This window comes from Taudactylus pleione, unplaced genomic scaffold (assembly GCF_031769625.1).
Source record: "Taudactylus pleione unplaced genomic scaffold, aTauple2 ptg000055l, whole genome shotgun sequence".
In the NCBI taxonomy this organism is placed as follows: Eukaryota; Metazoa; Chordata; class Amphibia; order Anura; family Myobatrachidae; genus Taudactylus; species Taudactylus pleione.
Window position 1 is genome coordinate 12280758 of NW_028284457.1, and position 14760 is coordinate 12295517.

Sequence of the window (14760 nt, forward strand, 5' to 3'; positions counted from 1 at the left end):
GATATGGACTTTAAATCCCCTCCATATGTGAAAAATGTGTTTTTTGTGTACTGTTGCAGCTATTGTCTGGTAATCAGAAGACAACAACTACTAAAGGTAGCACATTGTTTGAAAGAGGAGATTCCACTCTTTGAAGACAGGATGCCACCATAGGGTTGAAGTAGCCAAAAGGATAAATAAAAAGGGGCAGACCAGATGGGTTATTATCTGCCGACAAATTCTATGTTTCCTTGTATGTGTGTGAGCCTGTATGGGGGACATCTATAAAAAACTATCTATGGAAAACTATTATATATGGTGCGGCAAATAGAGGGACTAAAAGTCCCTGCCCCCTTTTCATTCTTTTTTTTTTTTTTTTTTACAGTGCTGTCAATGCACATGTACCCTGGCTTGGATCTGTGGAATGTTCACATAGGCCTAGGGAGTCATTGATTGTAGACTCCCCCTTATAATATAATTTCACAATTTTTTAAAATCTGTTACATTTCTGGTAGAATAAATTGATTTATCATACTTATTTCTTTTATGCAGATGATGCGTGGGGGAGGTTGGGACCAAAACGTTGTGTGGTGATGGGAAAGCGGAGGGTTGTAAAGCAGCTAAGGGTTAAATCCAGTCATGGTTTTAACCAAAGGTTAGTTTATTTTGCTATTTGCTTTATAGTCGTTTCCTAAATTGTGCATGTATAAACAGCATTCTAATAAAATACTAGGCAACACTTGTCAGTTGTTATTACTATGGTTATTATATTTAGAACCGTTTAGGGTTTTCATGTACTGAGTAAAATACAAAGGTATTTTCTATTCTAATTGATCAGTCAAGCCAAGGCAGGTGTTTTCCAACCAAGTCAGGACATGTGGGACTAGCTGGAGACACTATATTTAACCCTGCCACATGCACCATTCAGCAATAACAAACTACTGACAGGTGAAGCAAATATCATTGATTATCTTGTTACAATGGCACCTATCAATGGGTGGGCTAGCCCATCTGATCCAACAGAAGAGCTACTGTATCACAAATTGGTGAAACAGTTAATGCTGGGTATGATAAAAAAAAAGGTCAAAACAGTGCATCACAGCTTGCTGCATATGGGGTGTAGCCGCTGAACGATCAGAGTGCCCATGCTGACCCCTGTCCATTGCTGAAATTGGCTATAATGGACACGTGACCATCAGAACTCGACCATGGAGCAATGAAAGAAGGTGGCCTGGTCTGATGAATCACATTTTCTTTTATATCGTGTAGAGGGCCAAATGCATCATTTACCTGGGGAATAGAAGACACCAGGATGCACTGTGGGAAGAAAGCAAGCAGACAGAGGCAGCCTGATTCTCTGGGTAATGTTCTGCTGGGAAGACTTGGGCCCTGGCATTCATGTGGATGTTACTTTGACACAAACCATCTCCTAAAACATTGTTGCAGACCAAGTACATCCCTTCATGGCATAATTATTCCCTGGTGGCAGTGGCCTCTTTCAGCACAATAATGTGTCCTGCCAAATGTAAGAGTTGTTCAGGAATGGTTTGAGGAACATGACAAAAAGATGTTGACTTGGGCTACAAACTCTCCCATATCTCAATCCAATCAAGCATCTGTGGGATGTGCTGGAAAAACAAGTCCAAGCCATGGATGCCCCACCTCACAACTTACAGTACTTAAATGATCTTCTGTTAACATTTTGGTGCCAGATATCACAGCACACCTTCAGAGGTCTCATGGAGTCCATGCCTTGATGGGTCAGAGCTGTTTTGGTAGTACAAGGAGGACCTATACAATTTTTGGGAAGGTAGTTTTATTGTTTTGGCTTGCTAGTCGGGTGGTGTCATCAATCCCCAGTAGGAGAAACTTTATCAGTGGAGTGTCACCTAAAACCATGACAAAATTGCCACACCAGCAAACAACAGGGTGGACAGGAGGGGAGACGATCAGGAAAAAGTGGCCCAGTAACAGTTGATCCTAACTTTATATAAACAAATAAAGCCCACCCCTTTAGCACCACCCTCAATAACCATTAGTTAAATAAATTACTGTCAATCACCTACCCTCAATAACACCTAAACCTAAAAACAACATAACACTTACACTAAAATGGAGATTTAACCACCATCAGACTTAAATACAGCCTTTTGCTATTCTTACACTTTCTTAATTTACAGTAGACAAAACAATTAAAGCAGTTCATTAGATAACAGTTTAATTATCTTCTAACTAGAGATAAGTGAACCACCCTGTGTTTAGGTGATGGTTTTGATTTTGTTTCCAAAAGATGATCATGGAGTTTGGACTTTGGATAAGGGATTAGCCTTTGTTGTTGTCAATGTGCCTTTCATCATCCTACACAGCCCTGCCTGATTATTCCCTCTATAATATGTAGATATTATATTATTTTCTCCATGCCTGCAACATGTCAAATGTAGTTTTTAAGTTCCTGCAAGAAAATGGGATGATGAGTCTTCCATTTCCTGGCTAGAACAGAGTGGCAGAGGAGCAGCAAATGAACAAGAATTCTTTGCATTATTTCTTAATAGTTGCACACGGAGATGACACCCAGCCTGTTGATGTAGATTGAACAGCAGGGCCGTAACTAGGGTGGTGTGACCTGTGCCATGACACAGGGCACCTCAGGGCAGGGGGCGCTGTTTGGGCCTGTCAATTTTTTGTTTATTATCATTCTCACTTGTAGCTTCCTCTTATTTTATCCCCAGGATCTCCTGGCTTCCCCTATCTCTTCCTTGGCCCTTCCCCATGAGGCCATGCCCCTTTTTTGGGTGCATTATATCCCTATTTGCAAAATAGGGGGGCACCAATGCTCTTTCTGGCACAGGGCACCAAAAAGTATAGTTACGGCTGTGTTAAACAGTACATGAGCATTGTTGTATAAACCAGGGACATTAATGACAGAGAATGTTGCTTTTGTTCCCCTACATAATAGGGTTATGGATTGTGCACTATCGACCCTAGATCTGCCATTTACCCCTAGTGCCTCATCATCTTCATCAGTTGTTAAGATCATCAATCAATCAAATTATTTATTTATTCAAAGAGACACCTTTTGAGCAAACTCATTTACAACATATTTGCCTACTCTCCCATAATGGCCAGAAGGCTCCTAAAATCGACTGCTCACAAGAGAGGGCAAGTCTCATGGATTGGCCGCCACCTTCCCACAACCCAACCCCACTTACCTGGCAAATGTGTACAGACCGGAGGGGGCTGATTACGCAATTTGCGCTGAATCGCATCATCGTTGCCCTGCCCCCCATCATTGTATAGTGGGAGCCGGACCTCGATGATGCAATCGCACCATCACACCCCCACACCACCCACCTATGTCGCCGCCATGCCCTCTGCTGCATCGACCTGGCTTCACCTCCTGAAGGGGGCGACAAGAAAGTCGGTAAGTGTAATTTACAAGTTTGAATTGCATTATGTAACAATATTTTATACACAGTCAACAAATTTAATAGCATACTAGTACAGAGTATAGACAGGACAAATTAAATTACATTTAGGTTCTTGTAAAAGTCAATCAGTATTATATGCATAACAATAACAAAATAACAAGTCATTAACATGTTTAGCCATATACATCGTGTATAATATAGTATTCATGTAAAGTATATTATAGAGATTAAATTGGACAAAATAAGTTGCATAAATAGTCTGTTTGAAGGGTACCCAAACAAATCCCGGCAAAGGCATTTATCAGAACAGCTGATTAACAGTTGGACATATGAGGTCTGGAACTGGGATACATACTAGGAGGGAAGGAAATGAGATACTGTAACTATACAAGGAGAGGTAAGGAAGGATGCATGAGATTTAGAGCAGTAGGTAACTCCAAGACAACTTGTACTGTACATTGATGGAAGAAGGAAGTAGGATGGGAAAAACAGGGAGTTAGTGGAAAGGGAGTGGAAGCAGCTACAGGTTTCTGTAATGTACAAAGCAAACACAAGAAACAGAAATGTTTGTAAGTGGTGCACTTAGGATTTAAAACCTAATGTTTATTTATTATTTATTTATTTATTAACCTAATGTTTATTTATTATTTATTTATTTATTAACAGTTTCTTACATAGCACAGCATATTCCGTTGCGCTTTACAATTTGAAACAACATTAATAAAACAGACAGACATAAAGGTAAGAGGGCCCTGCTCGCAAGCTTACAATCTATTATGTATGATTAATAACTATTTTAATAACACCACAGCAAAAATAAGAATGAACAGGTACAGATATTTGAAGAAATAAAGATTGTTATATTGTTGGCTGTATGTCCCTTTAAGAAATTATTTGATAAATTATTATACTAGTTCCTAGTTATTATACTAGTCACTACTGAGTCCTATGCATTAGAAAAGGCAAATGTATATGATATTATCAATAAGATTATGTTTATGCATATTGAATATTATTTTAAAAATACCCAAGGTAATGTCCTCAGGTATCATACCGCAATCATTATGTAGTCTTCATTCTGCAATTAATTGATATATAAGGACACACAGTCACTAAGTGTTTAATATCATGATTTTTTATTTCTTCACATCTCTGTACATTTTAAGTGCTGTTATGTTATTAAAATTGTTAAGTTTTATAGCTTTGTCTGTGGTAGCAACCCCGTCAGATTAATAGTACTACATATTCGACAAATACTTCCATAGGTGTGTCTTTACTAAGGTTTGCTAAAATTGTGCCAAAGACCCCTTTATCTCGAACAATAGCGATGGATACATTGGTGCACCATATTATCGGCCGTTCATTATGTGCGAGTTCTCTCAAATGATTCCTGTTTGTGTATATTAAATATTCAATAAAATTGTGATAATTCTAATAAAGTAGCTAAAACTAGCAAAAAAGTAGCAGAATATTAGCGTAAAAGTAGTAGGAAATTAGCATAAAGTAGCTAAGAGCATTAAGACTACTCAATGTTGCTGTCTATCCATAAGCCTAACAATGCAATTAAACATGGGAAATCATGTTGTAGATATAATGCAGTGATCTAGTGTTCCCAAATTGTGATGCTGCAGTGCCACCGGGGTGCCGCAGCGGCCAGTGGCCTAAATACGCCGGGAATTTTTTTTTTGTGTAAAATATTTTTTTTGCACTGGTGGGAAAGGGATTGGCGGTGCAGGGTAAAGTGGAGTGGCGGATGGGAGGTTGCGATGAGTGGGGGGAGAGCTGTCACTGTAAAGCAACAGGCAGTGAATCCTAAGGCTGCCAGTTGCTGTATGGGGTCCTACAGCACAATGCGTTGTAGGAGATCAGACAGGAGTAGTGTCTGATCTGAGAAATGATGCTGCAGTAAGGCGCTGGTGATCACAACTAAGAGTTAGGGGAGGACATGGAGAGGGGCAAAGGGAGAGACATTGAGGGGTGAATGGAGAAACATGGATGGGGCAAAGGGAGAGACATGGAGGGGGCAAAGGGATAGACATGGAGGGGGAAAAAGGAGAGACATGGATGGAGCAAAGGGAGAGACATGGAGGGGGAAAAAGGAGAGACATGGATGGAGCAAAGGGAGAGACATGGGGGGCAAAGGAAGAGATAGAGGGGACAAAAGGTGAGACATGGAGGGGGTAAAGGGAGACACATGCAGATGACAAAGGGAGAAAAATGGAGGGAGTAAAGGGAGATAGATGGAGGGGCAATGGGAGAGAGACAGAGGGGGCAATGAGAGAGTCGGAGGGGGCAATGGGTAAGAATAGCACAGTTTTTCTTTTTCTTTTTTTTGCTTTCTTTTTTAAATACTTATCACATTATTTTGACTCAACTACTTAAAAAATGGGACTTTTTAGTAATTATTTTGCCTTAGGGGTACCATAAGGGTGCCTCAAGCTGAAAAAGTTTGGGAACCACAACAATGTGTGACAACATAATTTTAACCTTGTCAGTCTTGATATATTTTATAGTGTCAGCGCTAGTAAATTACATAAAAATATACCATAAAGAATAAGAAATAAATGTCCCAGGAGCTGTACCATAAAAATTATGGCATACAATTTATTTAATACATTCACCTACTGACTGCAGTCAAATAGATTATGATAAAAACAATTACAAAATGGATAGAGAATGCCAAGAGTGTGCAAAGCTGTCATCAAAGCAAAAGGGCACTATTTTGAGGAATCTAAAATATAAAATATAAAACATATTTTGATTTGTTTAACACTTTTTTATTTACAACATAATTCCATATGTGTTTTTTCATAGTGTTGATGGCTTCAGCATTAATCTACTATGTTGAAAATAAGTTAAATAAACAAACACCAATGAATGAGAAGGTGTGTCCAAACTTTTGACTGGTACTGTATATATATATATATATATTAGGGGTGTGCATCGGCCACTTTTCGTGTTTTGTGTTTTGGTTTTTGATCTGGATCTTTCTTCGTGTTTTGGATCTGGATTGGTTTTGCCAAAACCACCCTTCCGTGTTTTGGGTTCTGGGTTTTGTGTTTTGGATCTGTATTTTTTTGAAAAAAAGCATAAAAACAGCTAAAATCACAGAATTTGTAGGTTTTTCTGCTCCTATGCTATTATTAACCTCAATAACCTTAATTTCCACTCATTTCCAGTCTATTCTGAACACCTCACACCTCACAATAGTGTTTTTATGTCCAAAAGGTTGCACCGAGGTAGCTGGATGACTATGCTAAGCGACACGAGTGGGCGGCACAAACACGTGACCCATCTAGGAGTGACACTGCAGTGGCAGGCAGGATGGCAGTTAGAAAAACTAGGCCCCAAACTGTACATAATGCAAAGAAAAAAAGAGGTGCAAGATGGAATTGTCCTTGGGCCCTCCCACCCACCCTTATGTTGTATAAACAGGACATGCACACTTTAACAAATCAATCATTTCAGCGCCAGGGTCTGCCACACAACTGTGGCTGAAATGATTGGTTCGTTTGGGCCCCCACAAAACAAGCTGGCAATTAATGTGTCCCTGCACAAACTGGCTCTACGGAGGCAAGATGTCATCCTCATCCTCCTCATCCACCGATTCCTCACCCTCTTCAGTGTGTACATCCTCATCCTCACAAAGTATTAACTCGTCCCCACTTGAATCCACCACCACAGGTCCCTCTGTACCTTCTGGAGGCTGGTCTCCCTGGAAGAGCTGATAATTCATTTTGATGAACATCATCTTCTCCACATTCTGTGGAAGCAACCTCCTACGCCTTTCGCTGACAAGGTTCCCGGCTGCACTAAACACTCTTTCGGAGTACACACTGGAGGGGGGGCAACTCAGGTAAAATAGAGCCAGTTTGTACAGGGGCCTCCAAATTGCCTCTTTTTCCTGCCAGTACAGGTATGGACTGTCTGACATGCCTACTTGGATGCTGTCACCGATGTAATCCTCCACCATTCTGTCAATGGTGACAGTATCATATGCAGTGACAGTAGACATGTCAGAAATTGTTGCCAGGTCCTTCAGTCCGGACCAGATGTCCAAACTTGGTCCTGCCTGCCCTGCATCACCGCCAGCGGGTTGCTTAGGATACCTAAGTTTTTTCCTGGCAGCCCCAGTTGCGGGAGAAAATGAAGAAGGAGCCGTTGACGTGTCACGTTCCGCTTCAGCTGACAGTGTGTTCACCAGCAGGTCTTTGCACCTCTGCAGGCTTGTGTCGGCCGGAAAGAGAGACACCACATAGGCTTTAAACCTAGGATCGAGCACGGTGGCCAAAATGTAGTGGTCTGATTTCAACAGATTGACCACCCTGGAATCCTGGCAAAGCGAATGAAGGGCTTCATCCACAAGTCCCACATGCCGAGCGGAATCGCTCCGTCTTAGCTCCTCCTTCACTTTCTCCAGCTGCTTCTGCAAAAGCCTGATGAGGGGAATGACCTGACTCAAGCTGGCAGTGTCTGAACTGACTTCACGTGTGGCAAGTTCGAAGGGCTGAAGAACCTTGCACAACACGGAAATCATTCTCCACTGCGCTTGAGTCAGGTGCATACCCCCTCCTTTGCCTATGTCATAGGTGGATGTATAGGCTTGTATGGCCTTTTGCTGCTCCTCCATCCTCTGAAGCATATAGAGGGTTGAGTTCCACCGCGTCACAACCTCTTGCTTCAGGTGATGGCGGGGCAGGTTCAAGAGTGTTTGCTGGCGCTCCAGTCTTCGGCACGCAGTCGCTGAATGGCGAAAGTGGCCAGAAATTTTTCGGGCCACCCAAAGCGTCTCCTGCACGCCCCTGTCGCTTTTCAGAAAATTCTGCACCACCAAGTTTATTGTGTGAGCAAAACATGGGACGTGCTGGAATTTGCCCAGATGTAATGCCCGCACAATATTGGTGGCGTTGTCAGATATCACAAATCCCCAGGAGAGTCTAAGTGGGGTAAGCCACTGGGCGATGATTTCCCTCAGTTTCTCTAAGAGGTTGTCGGCGGTGTGCCTCTTACTGAAACCGGTGATACACAGCGTAGCCTGCCTTGTAACGAGCTGGCGTTTCTGAGATGCTGCTACTGGTGACGCTGCTGCTGTTGCTGCGTAAGGTGATACATCTACCCAGTGGGCTGTCACAGTCATATAGTCCTTAGTCTGCCCTGTTCCACTTGTCCACATGTCCGTGGTTAAGTGGACATTGTGTACAACGGCATTTTTCAGGACACTGAGGACACTTTTTCTGACGTTTCTGTACAGTCTCGGTATCGCCTGCCTAGTGAAGTGGAATCTAGACGGGATTTGGAACCGGGGACACACTACCTCCATCAATTGTCTAAATCCCACTGCACTAATGGCGGATACCGGACGCACGTCTAACACCAACATAGCAGTCAAGGCCTCAGTTATACGTTTTGCTTCAGGATGACTGCTGTCGTACTTCATCCTCCTCGCTAAGGACTGTTGGAGGGTCAATTGTTTAGTAAAAGTAGTGGTGTTCCTACTTCCTCTCTGGGATGATGAACGACTCCCAGCAGCAGCAGCAACAGCAGCAGCGGCAGCAGTAGGCGTAGCAATGCAGGATCCTCCGGAGGAATCCCGGATAGGAGAGTCAGTCATGCCAGTGATATGGCCTGCAGGACTACTTCCGATCCTGACTAAGGAGGAAATTGACGAGGAGGGAGTTGACGGTGTGGTTTGCAGGCGCTTGGATACAACAGGACAACGGGATTTAGGTGTCCCTGGACTGCTTACGGTCTGAGCCAAAGTTTCTGAACTTGACAGTAACTTTTTATGAACGCGCTGCAGGTGCCGTATAAGGGAGGATGTTCCTAGGTGGTTGACGTCCCTACCCCTACTTATTTCACCTTTACATATGGTACATATGGCAAGACAGTTGTTGTCCGGATTTGGATAGAAATATTGCCAGACCAAAGAGGTGGAATGTTTGGTCTTCTGCCCAGGCATGACCGTGATGGGCTTTTTCATCCCACGGACAACAACTGTCTCCCCCGGAGCCTGATTTAAACAAACCACATCACCATCAGAATCCTCCTCGCCAACTTCCTCCTCAGCGCCAGCTACACCAGTATCCTCATCCTGTTGTACTTCAACAGTGACATCTTCAATTTGCATATCAGCAAGTGGACTGTGGGTGCTCCTTTCAGCACTTGCAGGGGGCGTGCAAATGGTGGAAAGAGCCACCTCTTCCCGTCCAGTGCTGGGAAGGTCAGGCATCGCAACCACCACCACACTTGGACTCTCTTTGGGGATTTGTGATATCTTCTTAGAAAGCACAGTTCTTCGCTGTGCTTTTGCCAGCTTAACTCTTTTGATTTTTTTAGTGGGAGGAGTGCTTCCATCGTCATGTGAAGCTGAACCACTAGTCATGAACATACTAGGGATCGACCTTAGCCGTTCCTTGCCACTCCGTGTCGTAAATGGCATATTGGCAAGTTTACGTTTCTCTTCAGCTGATTTAAATGTCTTTTTCAAGGTCATTTTCCTGAACTTTGCCATTTGGGATTGTATGTGCCCTCTACTATGACATTGGGCATCGGCCTTGGCAGACGACGTTGATGGCATGTTATCGTCTATGTCATGACTAGTGGCAGCAGCTTCAGCACTAGGAGGAAGTGGTTCTTGATCTTTCTCTATTTTATTTTTATCGGAGAAAGTTTGGTCCTCCATTTATGTTATATCGATTTGATATATACGTGCGGCTAAACACAGAAAATAAATTTTTTTTTGGTTCGGACTGGAGTGTACTTTGTGGGTTACAGCACCCTTTAACGGTCAAGCCAGCCGGCCCTTTACTTATGACACAGGCGCACTCTTGGCACTACTTTGTTGATGCACGTGCGGCTACTGCGCACACAATTCACAAACACAGAAAATAATTTTTTTTTGGTTTGGACTGGAGTGTACTTTGGGGGTTACAGCACCCTTTAACGGTCAAGCCAGCCGGCCCTTTACTTATGACACAGGCGCACGCTTGGCACTACTTTGTTGATGCACGTGCGGCTACTGCGCACACAATTCACAAACACAGAAAATAATTTTTTTTTGGTTTGGACTGGAGTGTACTTTCGGGGGTTACAGCACCCTTTAACGGTCAAGCCAGCCGGCCCTTTACTTATGAGACAGGCGCACGCTTGGCACTACTTTGTTGATGCACGTGCGGCTACTGCGCACACAATTCACAAACACAGAAAATAATTTTTTTTTAGGTTTGGACTGGAGTGTACTTTCGGGGGTTACAGCACCCTTAACGGTCAAGCCAGCCGGCCCTTTACTTATGACACAGGCGCACGCTTGGCACTACTTTGTTGATGCACGTGCGGCTACTGCGCACACAATTCACAAACACAGAAAATAATTTTTTTTTTGGTTTGGACTGGAGTGTACTTTCGGGGGTTACAGCACCCTTAACGGTCAAGCCAGCCGGCCCTTTACTTATGACACAGGCGCACGCTTGGCACTACTTTGTTGATGCACGTGCGGCTACTGCGCACACAATTCACAAACACAGAAAATAATTTTTTTTTTGGTTTGGACTGGAGTGTACTTTCGGGAGTTACAGCACCCTTAACGGTCAAGCCAGCCGGCCCTTTACTTATGACACAGGCGCACGCTTGGCACTACTTTGTTGATGCACGTGCGGCTACTGCGCACACAATTCACAAACACAGAAAATAATTTTTTTTTGGTTTGGACTGGAGTGTACTTTCAGGGGTTACAGCACCCTTTAACGGTCAAGCCAGCCGGCCCTTTACTTATGACACAGGCGCACGCTTGGCACTACTTTGTTGATGCACGTGCGGCTACTGCGCACACAATTCACAAACACAGAAAATAATTTTTTTTTGGTTTGGACTGGAGTGTACTTTCGGGGGTTACAGCACCCTTTAACGGTCAAGCCAGCCGGCCCTTTACTTATGACACAGGCGCACTCTTGGCACTACTTTGTTGATGCACGTGCGGCTACTGCGCACACAATTCACAAACACAGAAAATAATTTTTTTTTAGGTTTGGACTGGAGTGTACTTTCGGGGGTTACAGCACCCTTAACGGTCAAGCCAGCCGGCCCTTTACTTATGACACAGGCGCACGCTTGGCACTACTTTGTTGATGCACGTGCGGCTACTGCGCACACAATTCACAACCACAGAAAATAATTTTTTTTTGGTTTGGACTGGAGTGTACTTTCGGGGGTTACAGCACCCTTTAACGGTCAAGCCAGCCGGCCCTTTACTTATGACACAGGCGCACGCTTGGCACTACTTTGTTGATGCACGTGCGGCTACTGCGCACACAATTCACAAACACAGAAAATAATTTTTTTTTAGGTTTGGACTGGAGTGTACTTTCGGGGGTTACAGCACCCTTAACGGTCAAGCCAGCCGGCCCTTTACTTATGACACAGGCGCACGCTTGGCACTACTTTGTTGATGCACGTGCGGCTACTGCGCACACAATTCACAAACACAGAAAATAATTTTTTTTTTGGTTTGGACTGGAGTGTACTTTCGGGGGTTACAGCACCCTTAACGGTCAAGCCAGCCGGCCCTTTACTTATGACACAGGCGCACGCTTGGCACTACTTTGTTGATGCACGTGCGGCTACTGCGCACACAATTCACAAACACAGAAAATAATTTTTTTTTTGGTTTGGACTGGAGTGTACTTTCGGGGGTTACAGCACCCTTAACGGTCAAGCCAGCCGGCCCTTTACTTATGACACAGGCGAACGCTTGACACTACTTTGTTGATGCACGTGCGGCTACTGCGCACACAATTCACAAACACAGAAAATAATTTTTTTTTGGTTTGGACTGGAGTGTACTTTCAGGGGTTACAGCACCCTTTAACGGTCAAGCCAGCCGGCCCTTTACTTATGACACAGGCGCACGCTTGGCACTACTTTGTTGATGCACGTGCGGCTACTGCGCACACAATTCACAAACACAGAAAATAATTTTTTTTTGGTTTGGACTGGAGTGTACTTTCGGGGGTTACAGCACCCTTTAACGGTCAAGCCAGCCGGCCCTTTACTTATGACACAGGGGCACTCTTGGCACTACTTTGTTGATGCACGTGCGGCTACTGCGCACACAATTCACAAACACAGAAAATAATTTTTTTTTAGGTTTGGACTGGAGTGTACTTTCGGGGGTTACAGCACCCTTAACGGTCAAGCCAGCCGGCCCTTTACTTATGACACAGGCGCACGCTTGGCACTACTTTGTTGATGCACGTGCGGCTACTGCGCACACAATTCACAAACACAGAAAATAATTTTTTTTTGGTTTGGACTGGAGTGTACTTTCGGGGGTTACAGCACCCTTTAACGGTCAAGCCAGCCGGCCCTTTACTTATGACACAGGCGCACGCTTGGCACTACTTTGTTGATGCACGTGCGGCTACTGCGCACACAATTCACAAACACAGAAAATAATTTTTTTTTAGGTTTGGACTGGAGTGTACTTTCGGGGGTTACAGCACCCTTAACGGTCAAGCCAGCCGGCCCTTTACTTATGACACAGGCGCACGCTTGGCACTACTTTGTTGATGCACGTGCGGCTACTGCGCACACAATTCACAAACACAGAAAATAATTTTTTTTTTGGTTTGGACTGGAGTGTACTTTCGGGGGTTACAGCACCCTTAACGGTCAAGCCAGCCGGCCCTTTACTTATGACACAGGCGCACGCTTGGCACTACTTTGTTGATGCACGTGCGGCTACTGCGCACACAATTCACAAACACAGAAAATATATTATTTTTTTAGCACTTGGGGGGAGCACCCCTGATGGACAGAGCACCCCCTGGACAACACTACAGCACCCCTTTAGGACTGGGACACTGCACAGGACTTTGGAACTGACTGCACAACACAGTCCAGCCAGCCCCTATGGACTTTGAAGTAGTGGACACAGCCCCTATTAACAACAGCAGCACAGCACAACACAGCCAGCCCCTATGGACTTTGAAGTAGTGGACAACAGCAGCACTACACTACACTACACTACACAGCACTAACTCCCACCCTCCCTCTTCACTGTCCACAGCCGAGTGAGAAAATGGCGCCGACGCGGGTACCTTATATAGGATCCAAAACCCGCGAGACTCGGAAGGCGGGATGATGACGTTTTGCCTCGATGTCAGATCCGAGTCAGGCGGGAAAAGTCGAGCCTGACTCGGATCGGACTCGGATCGGGGGGGCTCGGGGGGGTTCGGATTTCAGAAATCCGAACCCGCTCACCCCTAATATATATATATATAGTCCAGCAAACCGGCACTCCCCATGAAAATACAACTTGGTGCCCCCCCTGGGGGGATTTATGTCCTCCAAACAAGAAAAAAGTGTAGCGGTGGCACTCACAGGACTTTCAAGAATTCAACAAAGGGAAACACAGCCTGAATGTATAGCCAACGTTTCTCAATTTAATTTGAGGGTAATTACATCCAAATCAGGTGAACGGTGTAGGAATTACAACGGTTTCTATATGTGCCTCCCACTTTTTAAGGGGCCAAAAGTAATGGGACAAACTAAACAATACTAAATCTAACTTTCACTTTTTAATACTTTGTTGCAAATCCTTTGCAGGCAATTACAGCCTGAAGTTTGGAACGCATAGACATCACCAGACGTTGGGTTTCATCCCTGGTGATGCTCTGCCAGGCCTCTACTGCAAATGTCTTCAGTTCCTGCTTGTTCTTGGGGCATTTTCCCTTCAGTTTTGTCTTCATCAAGTGAAATGCATGCTAAATCGGATTCAGGTCAGGGGATTGACTTGGCCATTGCATAACATTCCACTTTTTAGCCTTAAAAAACGCTTTGGTTGCTTTTGCAGTATGCTTCGGGTCATTGTCCATCTGCACTGTGAAGCGCCGTCCAATGAGTTCTGAAGCATTTGACTGAATATGAGCATATAATATTGCCCGAAACACTTCAGAATTCATTCTGCTGCTTTTGTCAGCAGTCACATCATCAATAAATACAAGGGAACCAGTTCCATTGGCAGCCATACATGCCCACGCCATGACACTACCACCACCATGCTTCACTGATGAGGTGGTATGTTTTGGATCATGAGCAGTTCTTTTCCATTTCTTCTCTTCCCATCACTCTGGTACAAGTTGATCTTTGTCTCATATGTCCATAGGATGTTGTTCCAGAACTGTAATGGCTTTTTTAGATGTTGTTTGGCAAACTCTAATCTGGTCTTCCTGTTTTTGTGGCTCACCAATGGTTTACATCTTGTGGTGAACCCTCTATATTCACTCTTGTGAAGTCTTCTCTTGATTGTTGACTTTGACACATATACATCTACCTCCTGGAGAGTGTTCTTGATTTG

General features: G+C 44.1%; 1 protein-coding gene across 1 annotated transcript in view; it reads left to right on the top strand.

The window, feature by feature from the left end:
- The first annotated feature begins 574 nt into the window (after window positions 1–574).
- The window catches only part of GPRIN3 (GPRIN family member 3), a 111413-nt gene continuing 97227 nt past the window's right edge, over window positions 575–14760 (top strand). The window contains exon 1 of the mRNA XM_088464475.1: window positions 575–634. The gene's annotated coding sequence lies outside the window, so the exon portion shown is untranslated. The remainder of the gene's footprint in view (window positions 635–14760) is intronic.